Consider the following 5,682-nt stretch of genomic DNA (forward strand, 5'->3'; position numbering starts at 1 on the left):
GTCGTATGACTTAATCAGTCTTGCTGGTACTTTGGGTTGCGCCATCGTCGAGTTAGCCTTTCATCTCTGCTGATGCTTCTCCATCTTTAGTATCCTTCGCTGGTGGAGGCTCATATCCTTCAAGTGTAAGACCTCCTTTTTCTTCCCGTGTTGCAGATACACAAGTAAAATATTTTATAGTTCCATCAGACTGATGTACCCCTAAAACTTTATCAGTAGCTAGTATCTGGATTAAATTTGGTAGTATCTCTATATTTATGAAAATTGGTTCCGTAAATACAACAATTACAGAATCTGCAACATCAAACTTCTTGCCAACCTGATCATTAAGATAGATTTTGTTCAAATCGTACTTGAGAAGATATTCTTTAACATCTTCTGGATTCTTTATAAGAATCTTTGAATAGAAATCATATTCAGTAGTGATATAATCACTGATCTCTTTGGTATCTCCATAAGCAAGAGCCGACCCCTCACCACCACGCGTCATGTATATGTGTGCAGGCTTCGTAGAATTATTATGAACCTTTTCTACATATGGAGGCTCTGCTGCAGGCTTAAAAACAACCTGTTTTGTACTTTCAGACGCCATATTATAGGAGAAATATTTTCAGATGTATATATTTTGATGTGAGAAGTATCGAAGTAAGCCTTCTTCTTAAATAGACTTCTCATTGTGATCTCAACGGCTCAGATCTTTCAACACTCTTTCTAATCCAACGGATGCAAATCTTGGGAAAACTAAACGGCTAAGTCTAACATTTAAGTTATTCATTACAATAGAGTATAGACTGTTTGAATTACATTTGTTCTTTTTGTTAATTATATTTATTAACAATGACCCAACTTACAAGTTATGTTTGATAGAATTATAGAACGATCCAACTTACAAATTATATTCTTTACAGAACAATGTAACTTACAAATAGTATCTAATACAGAAAGACTCAACCTCACAAATTATTCTTATGAAAAGAAGGACCCAGCTTACAAAATTATTACAAATATAACTAAGAATGACCCTTGAGTTCGCCCTAGTTCCTTTTCTCCCAGGCACGACACCCGAGGCGGCCGCTCGTCGAAGCTATGGTGGTTACTTCCACCGGTGTCCTTCTTCAGCCCTCCTAGCCACCTAATCGAAGTTGATCGTCTTTCTCGGGCCCGTCCAAGGACCACGAAGAACCATTTTCTCAATCTCTGTTGGTACATCTGCGATGCCGACGATCTCTATTTCCAACCCCATCGGACTATCTTGACAAATTATCTTCAAATGGGCCATTTATCTTCTCTGGCTTGCGTTTCCCCAATAATAAGTTCGATGGAGAGTGGTTTTATCTCCTCCTCCTTCCTCCCGCAGCTACCCTTAAGCTTGACCAGTCCTCTTTGCTCAAGGTTGGTCGTTTTACTGAAGCAACTCTTGCAGATACTTCTCCGACTTTACCGGATATTTCTCCGGCCACTCCTTGCTTGCGGTTGAGACAATGTCAATTTGTCTCCAGGTTCGAACCACTGTTGTTGGTTCGTTTTCTGTCCAGTTGTGGCAGAATTTGTTCATCGGATACTTCTCCGATGTAATCATGCCTGTTCGCGTCCAGCTCACCGGATACTTCTCCGGATCCGGCGTCTTCCTGCCCGTGTATGAGGCAGATCTTTCAACGTCACAATGTTTCTTGTCTATCTCTGTGACCATGTCTTTACCAGTCGATGATCTTGTGTTGAATGTTACTTCTTTCATGAGAATTCTTGTGATAGTTAGGTTTAACACTTCTCCTGGTTCTCTATCAAGTTTTTTCAAGCTTATGCCTCTATCTATGATTTATGATTCAGTTGTTTTTTCTTTCAAGTTTGGTATTCAGGTGTGTCTGAATTTGCTCCTCTTGCTTGTATCTTTCTAATTCTAATATAAGTTTGGGTGCACAAAAAAAAAAAAAAAAAAAAACTAACTAAGAATGACCCAGCTTACAAATCTATATATAATAACAATCCGAATAAATGCGACCACCAATTGTGTTTTTTCAATTGTACTTTTTGGATATTTTCTGAAAAGTCGTGATGAATCATTCATATCTTTTTCAATAGTTGTGTTGATTGGAACATTCTTATCTTTTGAAATCTATATATATATTTGTCTGTTGAACTGTTTTCATTTTTTTTTTGCCATGACACAAAATCAACTAAAATTTCAATTTCAACGGATTATACATTTTTCTAAATTATTTTCTAGCATTCATTCTTTTAAAAGTCAAGTAATTATTGATTTAATAAAAGATTTATGGAATGATGAATCTAATTTATATCTTTTCGTTAATTTTAAATATAAAAGTTTAATAAAAATACCTAGAGAGTTTTTCCAAGAATTAGATGTATTACATAGTGAGTCTTTGGATTTGACTTTTCAATATGGTAATAATCCGAAGAAATGCCACCAAAGGTTGTGTTATTCAATCGTACCTTTTGGATAATCTTCCAAAAAATCTGTAGAAAATTTAAATTATGTGTTTAACAAAAAGTTATGATTGTTCATTATAACGGTTTTTTTGTAAAGTTGCAACTGCTCATTGTAGAGCTTTGTCTACTCGAATATTCATATCTTTTGAAATATATATATTTGTCTGTTTGAACTGTTTTTATTTTTTTTGTCATGACACAAAATAATATAAAATTTCAATCTCAACGGTTTTTACAGATCTCTAGATTATTCTCTAGCATTCATTCTTTTAAAAGTAAAAAATTCCCCCAATTCTTGATTTAACAAAAAAATTTTGGAATGATGATTTTTTTTTTTGTCAAACTGTTTGTTTTCATTCATTCAACGCAAATACAAATAGAAAGAGGAAGAGTTCCAAGGTTCAAAATATTACAAGAGAAGGTATTCCCCAGTGCCATAAGGTTAAAAGTAGAAATCATCGATTGTAGATCCAAGAGAGCTATGAACCTTGAGTTTGGAAGCACATTGGCACATGTGAGGTCAAGGTAAATCGATAGGCCATCCTTGAACAAATCAAAGGACGGTTGGTTGGTCTTGGTCAAAGGACGCTGAAACGTTGAGAAGAGAGTCGATACTTTGGAGTCCACCGGGGCGAGAAGTATTGCCCACAATATCCAAACAGCAAAGACTCGAGGGACTATGGTTGTGTAGTCGAGAGGGATTAGATCACTTCGATAAACGCATCAAGGACTAATTGGTATGAGATCCGGGTGATGAGAATGGTGGGGAAGAGATGCTTAACATCATCAGATAACCAGCTTAACTGATACCTATCATTGAACCTAAAGGGTTCAAGACCATATGTACCACTTTTGCTAGCATAGTTTGAGGAACATAGACCATAACTTCGTATAGGATGATACTCAATCCGCAAACCCCTAAACACAACTACAACAAGGTTCCATACAAGATGTGTGAATGACCAAAGCAGAACTGGTGTTACCTTTCTCCAATGGAGTCTTCGACCATCGGGGAATGATAAATCTAATTTACAACTTTTAGTTAATTTTATATAAAAAATTAATAAAAATACCTATATATAATAGCAATCTGAATAAATGCCACCAAAGTTGTGTTTATTCAATCGTACTTTGTGGATAATTTTCCAAAAAAACATGTAGAAAATTTAAACTGTGTGTTCTACACAAAGTTGTGATTGTTCATTGTAACGGTTTTATTTGTAAAGTTGCAACTGTTCATTGTAGAGTTGTGTCTATTCGAATATTCGTATCTTTTAAAATCTATATATGTTTGTCTGTTTGAACTATTTTCATTTTTTTGCCATGACACCAAATAATATAAAATTTCAATCTCAACGGTTTTTACAGCTCTCTAAATTATTCTCTAGCATTCATTTTTTTAAAAGTAAAGAGATTCCTCCAATTCTTGATTTAACAAAAGATTTTTGGAATGATGAATCTAATTTACAACTTTTAGTTAATTTTATACATATAGTCTTTTTCAAAGGTTATATGGATTATATAATAAGCTTTTGGATTTAACTTTTGAATATGGTAATAAAGATGTCTTCTATTTAAAAGCAGTTTATATGAGTTTGTAGGTATAATCAAGTGCACACACAACAGTTGCAATTTTTCGTAGTACCTTTTCGTAAAAAAATGTTTTTTTTTGTTTTTTTTTTAAATTCAAACGGTTGTATCTGTTCATTGTAGAGTTGTGTCTTTTTACTATATTTTATTTATATTTTTTCATCACAACTTTTCATTTTAATAGGGGTGTCTATTTAAATATTCATGCTTTTTGAATTCTCTTTATATTTGTCTCTTCATCACTAACTAACAAATTCGTTCAAACAATTTTTCCATTTTATGTTGAGTCTAGATAATTGAATATATTCTATAATCTAACTAAAATTTTAGAAATGATTATAGCAATAGAGAAATTTTATACAACTTAATATTGAATTTACAATTGTGTCTATTTATCTTAACTTTCCGTTAAAAAAATATTTTAATATTTATAAATAATAACAACAATCTGAATAAATAAGAACAACAGTTGAGACTTTTCGTAGTACTTTTTTGTAAAAAAATTAGTTTTATTTGTTCTTTTTAAAAAACTCAAACAGTTGTATTTGTTCATTGTAGAGTTGTGTCTTTTCACTATACTTTATTCATATTTTTTCATCACAACTTTTCCTTCTAATAGGTGTGTCTATTTAAATAGTCATATATTTTGAACTCTCTATATATTTGTCTCTTCATCAATAACTAATAAATCATTGTTGTTGAAACAAATTTTTCATTTTATGTTAAATCTAAATAATTTGAATATTAATATCTAATACTCAATATTATTCTATAATCTAACTAAAATTTTAGAAATGATTATAGTAATATAAAAATTTAATAAAACTTAATATAGAATTTACAGTTGTGTCTATTTATCATCACTTTTCGTTAAACTATTTTAATATTTAAATTTTATTTTATTTTGTTCTTAAGATTTGTGTATATTAATTTTAATTTTCCATTGATATTGTTTCTCTCATTGTTAAATATATTTTTAATTATAGTTATTTAATAGAATATTACATTACTCATTATAACCATTAGTTCAATATTCTCGTTAAAGATCACTTCGTCATAATTATTTTTTTAGTTGTAGTTCTTTACCCGGGTCCCCTATTTACCATAATTTTGCATAAAATTATATTATATTTATAATATTTTAAACAGTATGTTTGCAAAGATACGTTTATTCTACATAATATTTTTTTTGTTATAAGTTTTCATTTTGATGATTGTGTTTTCATTAACAGTTTATGTCTTTAAACTATTCTATTACATTTGAATAATTTCATAATACACATTTTTAAATTTTAAATTTAAATTATTTTTTTCTAAAATACTTCCCCCGCGATATCGCGGGGTCTGACTCCTAATTAAATTAAAAATGATCCGCCTTACGAATAATAATATTCTATACAGAATGATATACCTTAAGAATAATATATCCTATATAGAAAAACCCAACTCACAAATTGTTCTTATAAAAATAATCCGATAATATTTTATATAGGAAAATCTAACTTATGCGTAATATTTTTATACAGAAAAATCCAACCTGCAAATTGTTCCTATAAGAATATGACTTGACTTATATTTTTCTTTTTTTTTAAAACTAACATACAAATTATATAACAAAGATGACTACAAATTATTTTTAGCAGC

Source organism: Camelina sativa, chromosome 14 (genome assembly GCF_030686135.1).
Source record: "Camelina sativa cultivar CO46 ecotype springtype chromosome 14, ASM3068613v1".
Lineage (NCBI taxonomy): Eukaryota > Viridiplantae > Streptophyta > Magnoliopsida > Brassicales > Brassicaceae > Camelina > Camelina sativa.